General features: G+C 35.0%; 1 long non-coding RNA gene across 4 annotated transcripts in view; it reads left to right on the top strand.

Annotated features, from left to right (window-relative positions):
- Positions 1-445: 445 nt before the first annotated feature.
- The window catches only part of LOC102556158 (uncharacterized), a 99,669-nt gene continuing 86,281 nt past the window's right edge, over positions 446-13,833 (top strand). For 2 of the 4 annotated variants that reach the window (XR_005505920.2, XR_005505919.2), the window contains exons 1-2: positions 446-706; positions 2,458-2,493. This is a non-coding gene — a long non-coding RNA (uncharacterized LOC102556158). Of the gene's footprint in view, positions 858-2,457; positions 2,494-13,833 lie in introns of all 4 variants that reach the window. The other 2 variants (XR_005505921.2, XR_005505922.2) reach the window with 2 other exon arrangements.

Below are 13,833 nucleotides of genomic sequence, written 5' to 3'. Positions count from 1 at the left end.
GAGAGGGGACAGGGAGGAGAAAAAGGGAACATAATCAGGTATCGGGGGCAGGGGTAAAGAGTACTGAAACACTATAGTTCAGAAGAAAGAATGTAAACCAGCAATCTCAGGAGGTAGGAGTTAAGGGGACCCTAATAAAAAGTACCAGCGATCTGAGAAGTGAGTGAATCTCAGGAACCAAAGGTAGGGACTGTAGATGAAATCCCCTAGAGTGAGAAGTGGGAACTTGTAGAGTTCACACTCAGTACATAGACAGGGTATCAAGTCGAGAGAAGGACTTGCCATCTCACAGTCAAAAACTCTGACTCAGAATTGTTTCTGTCTGAAAGAAATACAGGGGAAAAAATGGAGAAGAGCCTGAGGGAAAGGAAGTCCAGTGACAGGACCAAATTGGAATCCAGTTCAAGGGGAGGCTTCAAGGGCTGACACTTACTGATATTATGACGTACTCACCGACAGGAGCCTAGCATGCCTGTTCTCAAAGAAGCCCAAACAGCTGACTGAGACAGATGCTGATACTTACATCCAACCAATGGACAGAAGCTGAGGATCCCTGTGGTTGAACTAGGGAAAAGCTGAAAGTAGCTGTGGAGAGGAATGACCCCATGGGAAGACCAGCAGTCTTAACTAACATGGACTTCTGAAATCTATACACTAAGTCACCAACCAGACAGCATACACAGCTGACATGAGGCCTCTGACACAGGTACAGCAGAGGGCTGCCTGATCTGGCCTCAGTGAGAGAAGAGGAACCTAACCCTAGAGAGATTTGAGACCCCGGATAGTGGGACGATCTGGTGGCTTGGGGGTTTGGAGGGCAGAGACATCCTCTTGGATACAGGGGGAGGATGTATCAGGTAAGAAACTGTCAGAGAGCAGACCAGAAGGGAGATAAGGTTGGCCTGTAAAAAAAATTAAAGAATTAATAAAACAAAAACAATTAAAATTACAGTTCAAGATTGGAGCAGAAATATAACTAAAGAGAGATTACACTGAATCTTTAACTTAAACCTTAACCGATGAGTTTACTTTTTTGACACACTTATAAAGATTCATGTTATTTCTTAGAGACCTTGTCAGTGATCATGATATTTTTGATCAACTGTCATGTGTTAGTGACATACCTAATGAAATATCATATTACATAGAGGTTTCCTCCCAATTTATGATTACAATGTACCTTACTTCTTTTGTCCTGTATTTTAACTACAGCTAAACTATAGATAGTAGAATTGATTTTCATCAGACAATCTTTTTTCTCTTTCATATTTAGTATTTCACAAAATCAGTCTTTTCTCTTCACTTGTATACAGATTAACATCATTGACATGACATTGTACAATATAATTTGTACATTTATTTAGATGACTAAAATATTGAGTATGACAATTACTCAAAATGAAAATGATGAATAATTAAAAGCTATATATATATATATACTATATATACTATTTTTTATATATATATAAAAGCTATATATATATATATATATATATATATATATATATATATATATATACTTTAAAAGTCTCATAAGAAAAGAAAATGTATCAGTAGCTGAGGCCCATATTTTCAAAATAAGTTTGAGGTCAATTCCTGCAGCAAAAAACTTGCTAATAAATGTTTTATAAACAAGTCTAATAAAATAAGTACTTCTTCAGTTAAGATATTTGGAATAAATATTGTAAATAAAAAAAGACTTTATAAATTGAGTGAAAAATAATGTTACTAAAGAAATATACTTTTGAAACACTGTTATTTTGTCCCCTTAAATTATTAAATTGATAGTAGTAGTTATTCACCAAAGCGTTTTAGAAAGCCTGTCATTATGTAAGTAGTTTGGAATGCGCATATGCGATTCTGAGATAAATTTTCTTTCAGTTACCAACTATATACGTGATAACTGGCCTAATATAAGGGCAATGTCTTCCTTACAAAGCGATGAAATAAAATAAAAAATATAAAATAAAACGGCATTGTGATTTTGTAAGGAATTGTATTGAATTTGTCATTGTTGTGGATATAATTGATACCACAACTTAATTAGTATTGTCAGGAGGTAAATATTCCCAATTCATAAACACAAAATAATTTTGCAAACTTCTATAATCTATTTTCACTTCACTGTAAATTGTATTATTTTTAGAATAGAAGTATTATATTTCATTTTTTCAGCTTTTATATTTCCATGAAGCAATATGTATTTACAAAGAAAGTAGAGTTGTTTTCATTTTAATTAAATTGTATGTAAGATATATCCTATTAATCCATACATAATAAATGAGCAGATCATGAGCATACAAATTAATCTGTATGCTATACACTTTCAATGAAACCAGACAGTAATATTGACAAATAACCCACACATTTGACTAAATTACTTTTCATTACTGATCTTAGTTACCTTTAATTACTCAACACCTTCAAACAATTCAATAACTACTTTTTTTTTTTCAGAGCTGGGGACCGAACCCAGGACCTTGCGCTTCCTAGGTAAGCGCTCTACCACTGAGCTAAATCCCCAGCCCCTCAATAACTACTTTTAACACACTTAACAAACCTTACTTTTAAAAAAGTATTGTAATGTACTTCACTAAAACAAATTATACAAATCATGTTATATTGTGTTATATTGATTATTCAAAAGGAGATAGTCACTCACTCCCAATAACAAAATTCCTTCCTTTTCTTACATTCTTCATAATTATACATCACATTTGAAATTGTAGATTTCCTGAACCTAATAAACTCCAGATATTATTCAGCAAAGTGCATCTAATGTGCTTAGTTAAGCTATTGTGTGAGAATTTAGTTTTTATTGCTCTACCTTTTAAAATAATGAAATGCATTCAGCAAAAATATATTTATAAATAAAGAAATTAAAATGAAAATTTTACAGAAAGGCTAATAATCTAAATCTTTGATCATGTGAACTATAAAAAACTAATTGTCTTACTTTTTAGTGGTTTATTTTTCCTTTTCCAAAGTTGAATGTCTTAGGGCTATGAAAACGTACATATTTTGATTTTAAAAATTAGATTTACAATAAATGTCCACAGCATTTTTTCTGAAGAGCTTCACACTATGTTTAGGCATGTATAAACAGTAATTAAACTCAGTGTGTGATAAATAAAGATGAAAATTATAACCTCATTTGTGGGTTTAGAATGTCTCTTCTCCATTTATATATTAGAGGTACAAGCCTCCAAGTGATACCATTTGAATATGGAATGTTGAGGAATAAGGAGATTTAGATGGGGTTATGATTGTGAGCTCCCTTTGACTGATAAAGAGGAATATGACCAGAACCCAGTGTACTCTCGTGAGAATGTCTAGATAATAGAATGTACAAAAGCAAAACAGTACTTTTAACTGTACCTGAACTTCTTGATATCTCAAACATATTCTTACACGAGTCCTGAGGTATATGAAATAAAAATCTGGTAGTTAAACTTCTATATAATATATAATCTGTAGACTAACAGAGATTATTCACTGAAAGCACATATTCTCTTTTCAAAATTTTTTTATTATATATTTCTTTACTCAATATTTCAAAGATCATTCCTCTTCCCGGTTTCCTGTCCATAAGCCCCCATACCCTCCCCTCCCCTCCCCCATACAGGTATCCTGCCTATACATTCCCCTTATTGTCCTCTCCCATATTACCCTGCACTGAGGGTCCATCCTTGGCAAGACCAAGGGTTTTTCCTTCCCCTGGTGCCCCAACAAGTCTATTTTCTGCTACATATGCAGTTGGAGCCCTGATGCAGTCCATGTATAGTCTTTCGGTAGTGGTTTATTCCCTGGAAGCTCTGGTTGCTTGGCATTGTTGTTCATATGGGGTTGCAAGCCCCTTCAACTCTTTCAATCCTTCCTCTAATTTCCCCCAAGGGGATCCTATTCTCAGTTCAGTGGTTTGCTGCTAGCATTGACCTCTGTTGTGGACATGCTCTGGATGTGTCTCTCAGGAGAGATCTATATTCAGTCTGTTTCCGCATGCATTTTTTAGCTTCATCAATCTTATCAGAGACTTTAAAAGTGCAGAGAATTTTTTAAAAGATGAATGGGTGGAGAAGGAAGAATTAAGGTATATGTTAACGATATGGAAAGTAATTATGGAAAGAATTCATAAAAACATCTATGAAATCAAGTATCTAAGTCCTACTTTCTATATAAATGATTGAACCAGGAATCCTGGTAATTATTAACCATGAAATTGTGAAAATATTATAATTCCACAAGTTGATATGAAAAGCTAACAATTGAGATAACCCAAATTTAGAAATTGAGTTATGGAGTATTTAAAAAAAATAACATTTTTGTATGTATATTGTTGGATATTTAATACTTTTTAAGTTAAACAAGGATTTAGGGAAATTTACATTCTTTTAACACTGGTGAAAACCATTATTATATATTCATTTAAGCTTCATTTTATGTTTTATTACTCCATCCCTCTCTCTCTCTCTCTCTCTCTCTCTCTCTCTCTCTGTGTGTGTATGTGTTCATATAACTATAAGTGTATGATGAATGTTTATGGACGGGCTGGTTGCATACTCTAGCAAACATGTATAGATCGGAAGATAATTTGGTGTATTCAGTTTTCTCCTTCCACTGTTGATTCCAGGTATAGAACTTAGGTCATCAGGTTTGTGTACTGAACAATCCCTCTGGTTCTTTCAATATAAATTTTGTGAAGAAAAAATCAATAAATTATTATCGAGGCATAAATGTGTGTGGAAGTTAGTATTACCTAAAATTAACTCGACAATATAACCTACTACTGGGTATGTACATTTTACCTTAATTACAATTGAGATATGAGTAATTAACTTGACTTTATTGCTATTGTTTTGAGGAGACATAATGAAGAAACCAATTCTTATAAAAGAAAATTTAGCTGTCTCCATCTGTGCCTTGGTGCCAAGGCTGTGCTATAGCCCTCTGAACCCAAATCCTTCCTGGAGAGAACTGGTCTCCCAAGAGTGCTCTCACTCCTAAGCCCACAGGTGAAACCACCACTTTCCTTCCAATAACTGCTCAAGGCGGGAGCCACCAGGAACACACAGGGCACAGGAACCACAGACCACCCTGGGACAAGATCCTTCCAGTCTCCATCTATGCTCAGAGCTAAGACTGTCCCACAGCCCTCCTTAAACAAATCCTATCCTGAGAAAAGTGGTCTCCCAGGAGTATTCTCACTCCTAAGATCACAGGCTTACAGGCACATAGGAAAGGCATACTCCAGTAAGACATAGCAAGACCAACTAACATTAGTGATAAATAGATAGCAAAAGGCAAGTGCAAAAATTAAGCAAAAGAAACAAAGGGTTCTTGCATCATCAGATCCCAGTTCTCCAGAGATAGCAAGTATTGGATATCCCAAGACACGAGAAAAGCAAGATTTGGATTTAAATCACACCTCATGATGATGATAGAGAACTTTAAGAAGGACATAAATAACTACCTTAAAGAAATACAGGACAATACAGGTTAAAAAGTAGAAGCCCTTAAAGAGAAAACAGAAAAATGCCTTAAAGAATTACAAGAAAGCACAACCAAACAGGTGAAGAAATTGGACAAAACAATGCAGGATCTAAAAGTGGAAATAAAAAAAAACAATAAAGAAATTAGAAGAGAGACAACCCTGAAGAAAGAAAACCCATGAATGAGATCAGGAGTCACAGATGCAAGCATCGTCAACAGAATACAAGAGATAAAAGAGAGAATCTCAGGGCCAGTAGAAAACATTGACACAACAGTGCAAAATTCACAAAGCTCCTACACAAAACTTCCAGGAAGTCCATAACGTAATGAGAAGACAAAACCTAAGGATAATAAGCATAGAAGAGAGTTAAAAGATTCCCAACTTAAAGAGACAATAAATTTCTTCAACAAAATTAATAAAAGAAAACTTCCCTAACCTAAAGAAAGAGATACCCATGACCATTCAAGAAGCCTATAGAACCCCACATAGATTGGAACAGGAGAGAAAATCCTTCTGTCACATAATAATCAAAACACAAAATGTGCTAAACAAAGAAAGAATATTAAAAGCAGTAAGAAAAAAAGGACAAGTAACATATAAAGGCAGACCTATCAGAATTACACCAGAATTCACAACACAGCCTATGAAAGCTAGAAGTTTGTGAGCAGACGTCATGCAGACCCTAAGAGAACACAAAGGCCAGCCAAGGCAAATATACCCAGCAAAATTCTCAATTAACATAGATGGAGAAACAAAGACATTCCTTGATAAAACCAACATTATACAATATCTTTCCACAAATTCAAGCCCAGAAAGGACACTGAATAGGTAAACTCCAATACAAGGAAGGAAACTACACTGAAGAAAGAGCAAGAAAATAATCTTTTGACAAACCCAAAAGAAGATAAGCTCACAAACATAATTCTACCTCTAACAACAAAAATAACAGAAAGAAACCATTACTTGTCTTAATATCTGTTAATATCAATGGATTCAATTCCCAAATAAGGACATAGACTAACAGATTGGATACATAAACAGGGCATAGAATGTTGCTGCATAAAGGGAAAGCACCTCAGTGACAAACATATACTACGTCAGACTAAAAGGCTGGAGCAAATGGTCCCAAACAACAAGTTGAAATATCCTTTCTAATACCAAATAAAATTGACTTTCAACCAAAAGTTATCAAATAAGATAAGGGAGGACATTGCTCTAATCAATGGAAAATCTACAAAGATGAACTAATAATTCTGATTATCTATGCTCCAAATACAAGGGCACCCACATTCATAAAAGAAACTTTACTAAATCTCAAAGCATATGTTGTACAACACACAATAAGAGGGGGAGACTTCAATGCCCCAATCTTATCAATGGATAGATCCTGGAAACAGAAACTTAACATAGACACAGGAAAACAAACAGAAGTTATGAACCATAGAACATTTAATCCTCAATCAAGAGAATAGACATGCTTTTCAGCACTTCATGTTACCCTTTCCAAAACTGACCATATAATTAGTAACAAAACAGGCTTCAACAGATAGAAGAAGACTCAAATAATCCCATGTATGCTATCAGATCACCATGGATGAAGATTTTTTCTTCAATAACAAAAACAACAAAAAACATAAAAACAAGTGGAAGCTGAGCAATGCTATATTCAATGATAACTTGGTCAAGGAAGAAATGAAGAAAGAAATTAAAGACTATAGATTTTAATGAAAAATAATGCTCAACATATCCAAACTTAGGGGTCACAATGAACACAGTACTAAGAGGAAAACTTATAGCTCTAAGTGCCTCCAAAAAGAAAATGGAGAGAGTATACACTAGCAGCTTGACAGCACACTTCAAAGCTCTAGAACAAAAAGAATCAAGCACACCCAGGAGAAGAAGTCAGGAATAATCAAACTCAGGGCTGAAATCAACCTAAGAAAATGATGCAAAGAAATCAACAAAACCAGGAGTTGTTTCTATGAGAAAATCAACAAGATAAATATACACTTAGGCAGACTAACTGTACAGAGACAGTATTCCAATTAACAGAATCAGAAATGAAAATGGAGATATCACAACAGAAACTAAAGAAATTAAAAAAAAATCACAGATCCTATTACAAAAGCCTATACTCAACAAAACAGGAAAATCCGAATTAAATGGACAATGTTTTCGACAAATATTAGCTACCAAAGTTAAATCAGGATCAGAAAAACCACCTTAACAGTCCCATAACTCCTAAAGAAATAGAAGCAATTGTTTAGGAAAGTCACAAAAAAAAAAAAAAAAATCCCAGGAACAGTTGGGTTTAGTGCACAATCCTATCAAACCTTTATGGAAGACCTAATAGCAATTCTGTACAACCTATTTCACAAAATAGAAACAGAAGGAACACTACACAATTCCTTCAATAAAGTCACTTTTATGCTTATACCTAAACCACAAAAAACTCAACAAAGAAAGAGAGCTTCACACAAATTTTGCTTATAAATATCAATGCAAAATTACACAATAAAATTCTTGCAAATGAATCTAATAATAAATCAAAACAATCATCCATCATAATCCAGTAGGCTTCATTCCACTGATGCAGGTATGGTTTAATACAAAGAAATCCATCAATATGACTCACTATAAAAACAAACTCAAAGAAAAAATACACATGACCATCTCATTAGATGCTGAGAAAGCATTTAACAAAATTTAACATCCCATCATGATAAAAGTCTCAGAAAGATCTGGAATTCCAGACCCATACTTAAACTTTGGTAAAAGCAATATATAGCAAACCAGTAGCCAACATCAAAATAAATAGAGAGAAACTTGAAACAATCCCACTAAAATCAGGGACTAGAAAAGGCTTTCCACTTTCTCGCTACTTATTCATTAAAGCCTATCCAGAGAAATCAGAAAACAAATGGAGGTTTAAGGGATACAAATTGAAAGGGAAGAAGTCAAAATATCACTATTTGTAGATGATATGATAGTATACTTAAGTGGACCCAAAAGTTCCACTAGAGAACTCCTAATCCTGATAAACAATTTCAGCAAGGCGGCTGGGTATAAGGTTAACCCAAACAAATCAGTCGCCTTCCTCTAATCAAAGGATAAACAGGCTTAAAAGGAAATTAGGGAAACTGCACCCTTCATAATAGTCACAAATAATATAAAACATCTTGGTGCGACTCCAAACAAGCCAGATCTATATGACAAAAACAAGAAAGATCTATATGACAAGAACTCCTAGTCCCTGATGAAAGAAATTGAAGAATATCGCAGATGATGGAAAGATCTCCCATGTTCATGGATTGGCAGGATTAATATAGTAAAAATGTACATATTACCAAAAACAATCTGGAGATTCAATGCAATCTCCATCCAAATTCAATTCAATTCTTCAAAGTGTTAGAAAGGGTAATTTCCAAATTCCATTGGAAAAGCTAAAAACACAGGATGATGAAAACTATCCTCAACAACAAAAGAACTTCTCAGGAATCACCATCCCTGACTTCAAGCTTTATTACATAATAATAGTGATAAGAAAAAATATATGATATTGGTACACAGAAAGGCAGGAAGGTCAATGGAATAATATTGAAGACCCACGGGGTTGGGGATTTAGCTCAGTGGTAGAGCGCTTGCCTAGGAAGCGCAAGGCCCTGGGTTGGTCCCCAGCTCTGAAAAAAAAGAACAAAAAAAATTGAAGACCCAGAATTAAAGCCACATATCTATGGTCACTTAATCTTTTACAAAGGTGTAATACTATCCAATTGAAAAAAAGATATGATTTTTAACCATTAATGCTGCTCCAACTCATGGTCAGGCTTTAGAAGAATGCAAATTGATCCATTCTATCGCCCTGTACAAAACTCAAATCGACGTGGATCAAGTACCTCCACATTAAACCAAATATACTCAAACTAATAAAAGGAAAGTTGCGGAAGAACCTGGAACACATGGACACTGGGGAACATTTCCTGAAATGAACATTAATGACTTATGCTCTAACATCAAGAAGCAACAATGTGACTTCAAAAAATTGCCAAGCTTTTGTAAGGCAAGGGACACTGTCATTAGGACAAAACAGCAACCAACAGACTGAGAAAACTTTTTCAATCCTACATCCAATAGAGGGCTAATACCCAATATATAAAAAGAACTCAAGTATATAGACTGCAGAAAATCAAATAATCCTATTAAAAATACAGAGATAAACCAAGAATTCTCAGCTGAGGAATATCGAATGCCTGAGAAGTACTTAAAGAAGCATTCAACATCCTTAGTCATCAGAAAAATGCAAATCAGAACAACCCTGAGATTTTACCTCACACCAGTCAGAATGACTAAGATCAAACACTCAAGTAACAGCAGATGCTGATGAGGATGTGAAGAAAGAGGAACACTCCTCCACTGTTAGTGGGATTGCAGCTAGTACTATCCCTCAGGAAATAAGTTTGGAGGTTCCTCAGAAAATTAGACATAGTACTACTTGAGGACCCAGCTATACCACTCCTTAGCATATACCTAAAAGGTGTTCCAACATATAACAAAGTCACAAGCTTCATTATTTTCATAGAAGCCTTATTCATAATAGCCTGAAGCTGGAAAGAACCCAGATGTCCTTCAACAAAGGAATGGATACAGAAAATGTGATGCATTTACAAAATGGAGTACTACTCAGCTATTAAAAACAAAGACTTAATGAAATTCTTAGACAAATGGCTAGACCTAGAAAATATCCTGAGTGAGATAAGTGAATCACCAAAAAATACACGTAGTATATACTTACTGATAAGTGGGTATTAGCCCAAAAGCTTGGATTACCCAAGATACAATCCACAGACAACTTAAAGTTCAAGTAGAAGGATGACTGAAGAGTCGATATTTCAGTCCTTCTTAGAAAGGGGAACAAAAATATTCATAGGAGGAGATATGGAGACAAAGTTTGGAGCAGAGACTGAAAGAATGGCCATTCAGAGCCTGCCCCACCTGGGGATCCATCGCATATACATACAGCCACAAAACCCAGAAAATAGTGCTGATATCATGAAGTGCATGCTGACAGAAGCCTGATATAGCTGTCTCCTGAGAGGCTCTGCCAGAGCATTACAAATACAAAGGCAGATGCTTGCATACAACAATTGAATTGAGAATGGAGTCCTGGTTGGAGGAGTTAGAGAAAGTATTAAAAGAGTTGAAAGCAGTTTTCAACCCTATCAGAACAACAATACCAACTAACCATACCTCCCAGGAACTAAAACACTATACAAGACTACACATGGATAGACCCATGTCTCCAGCTGCATATGTAACAGAATGGCCTTGTTGGGAACCGATGTGAGGAGAAGCCCTTGGTCTTGCAAAGGTTGGACCTCCCAGTGTATGGGAATGTTAGGGTGCAGATAGGTAGGGAACACCCTCATAGAAGAAGGGGAAGGAGGGATGGGATTTGGGGTTTATGGACAGAGAAACAGGAAAGGGTGTAACATTTGAAATGTACATTTAAAATCTAGTAAAAAAGAAAAAGAAGAACTTCAAGTCTCGGAAGAAAAAAATGAAGGTCTCAGAAGATGGAAAGATCTTTCAGGCTTATGAATTCGCAGGATTAATATTGTAAAAATGGCCATCTTGCTAAATGCAATCTAAAAATTCAATAAGATCCAAATAAAAAATCCAATTCAATTTTTCATAGTGGTAGAAAGAGCAATTTGCAAATTCATTTGGAATAACAAAAAAACTCAGGATAGCAAAAACCATCCTCAACAATAAAAGAACTTTTGGGGAAATCACCATCCCTGACCTCAGGCTGTATTACAGAGCCAGAACTCTTAATCCTGCCTAAACCTTCCCACTAATCAGGATCAAACATATGAACCCATCAGGTCCATTCTCATTGAAACTACGAACATAAATTAAATGGTAGAACTTTAAAGACAAACATTCCTTAAACAGTTCTTAGTAAAATACTGATCGGTTGGAAATATTAAAAGTTAGTGTTTATAACAAATGGAGACTTAAAATCATATTAATGATAGTAGCCAAGAATCACATTAACTTGCGTAATCACATGTGACAAAGAATTTTATGGCTAAAACCAACTGATTTCATTTCTTCTTTCTCTAACTTGATATAATCTTTCTCTTTTTCTTTTTCTCTTTTTTTTCCCCAGAGCTGGGGACCGAACCCAGGGCCTTGCGCTTGCTAGGCAAGCACTCTACCACTGAGCTAAATCCCCAACCCATAATCTTTCTCTTAATTATGAAAAATATTCCTTATGTAGAGGAACAAGTTAAGTAAGTCTTATGATCTGGACACAAGTTTCCTAACTTACTACATTCAGAATTTAACAGCGGGGCGGGGTATGATCAAATCTCACAAGATCTCTGGGACTTGATGATACCTACCATATAATATTTGTGCTATTTCATGAAATTTTATTACATTCTTTAAGCAAAAATATTTTAAAGTCTAAAATAACAAGCTTAATATTATGTGTGTTTGTACACATAATATCATGGAAGATTGCAGAAAAGTTTGTGCGAGTGATTGAGAGATGTGAAGCAAAAACATTTACTCTGAATACTACACAGATGTACTCATATAGTTACTGCAGCTCTGGCTATCTGCATAAGCCATCCACAAGATTAGACTGTCAGTAATGGGTCAGGGAGACGATCACATGTCTTATACTTGCCTAATTGATGACAGGAATTTATTTCCCAGTGTTATAACTGCTGATGGAACACTATTACACCAGTAAAGAGCCCCTCAGATATTCTCATGAAAGAAACTACTGAATTCTGTGGGTCACATGTAAAAGGAAAGCATGTAATAAAAGTGTACTTTGTAAGAAGAGTCTAAATAGAACAGGGAGGTGTCTGAAGGAAGAAAATTGGAGGAAAAGACTAATAATATACAAATGTATGAAACAATCAAACAACATTTGTATGAGAGACAATCAATTTTCTTCAGTTGAGTGGCCCTGGGCATATTAGCAACAATCTAGGGCAGGTCAACTGCTCAGAAAGCTTTTGCTACAAACTGAGGGACTCCACTGTTTGTTCATGTGTCTGTCTTTGGTTTTGTTTTGTTTTTCTTAATAAAGAACAGAAAAACTAACACAAAACCATATGAAGTAAGTCCAGAGGAAGGATCTGGAACGAGTTGAAAGTATAGGGTACCAATATATGGTGTGTTCTCTGTGTGTTATTTAATAAAACATTTTAAAAATGTAGAAAAGTACAGTATACATATAAATGAGAAATAAACAGTGGGGGATGGGGAACTAGGTAGAAGGAAGGCAGGTCAATACAGAAGGAAGATGAGAACCAAAACCCAGCAAGGTTACTATTTTTTTTAAAAGCACAGTGCATATCGTGTGTGTGTGTGTGTGTGTGTGTGTGTGTGTGTGTTTGTGTGTGCTTGTAAATATATTAAAGAAAGTTATTCCACTTTATAGAAAAGAATATAAGCTAACAAAAAATCTCAGTAATATGAAAGCAAAAAACTTCTTTCTAAAGGTTAGCTAGGATAGTTGAAGTTGAATCTCCTATAGCTGAAAACACTGACTACTTGGGATAGAGAACTTATGTAATTCAATCTGGATGTAACCTGAAAACTTCTGTGCTGTCTACTTTATTTGGTAACTTGACCAAGGTCAAAAAATTGAACAAAATAAAAATAATTATTAAAAAATAAAATTTAAATTTTAAAATAAAACTTAGAAAGTAAAGAAAACCCTGTATACCATTGGCATTTTCTTAGTAGAGGATTGATGTTGGAGATCACAGCTTATTGTGGAGAGTGCCATTCTTGGTAGTGGGCTTGGATGCTACCAAAAAGCAAGCCAAGTCATCCATAAGAATCAAGTCAGTGAGCAATATTCCTCCATAGCTTCTCTTTCAGTTTTTGCTTCCAGATTAGTGCCTTAACTTATCTTATTATGGACTATGTTCAAGCTGAAATAAACCATTCTATACACAAGTTGAACATGGTCATGCTATCATATTGTAACAATAGAAACTCTTAGCTAGGACAACCTCCTTCTGTAGTCTAGTTTCCAGGAAATCAGAAAATGCTATAAATGACCCAAGGATTGGGGAAAGTTAACAATCCTACACAACTGCACTATCTTTGAACTATAACCATGATTGGGCATGACACTTATATTCAAATGTTGGGGATAACCGATACTTGTCTAATAAAACTTAAAAGCAGAATTCAACAAGAGGGAAACCATGTCTAGTACTAGAAACCTATTCAACTCCCTGAAGTTATTTATGTATTAGATATTAGGTAGAACAAAATAAACTTTACTACTGCCACTTTGCTAATAACGT

Source organism: Rattus norvegicus, chromosome 6 (genome assembly GCF_036323735.1).
Source record: "Rattus norvegicus strain BN/NHsdMcwi chromosome 6, GRCr8, whole genome shotgun sequence".
NCBI classification, from domain to species: Eukaryota; Metazoa; Chordata; class Mammalia; order Rodentia; family Muridae; genus Rattus; species Rattus norvegicus.
Note: the sequence above shows the minus strand (reverse complement) of the source record. Positions and strands in the feature narration are given on the sequence as shown.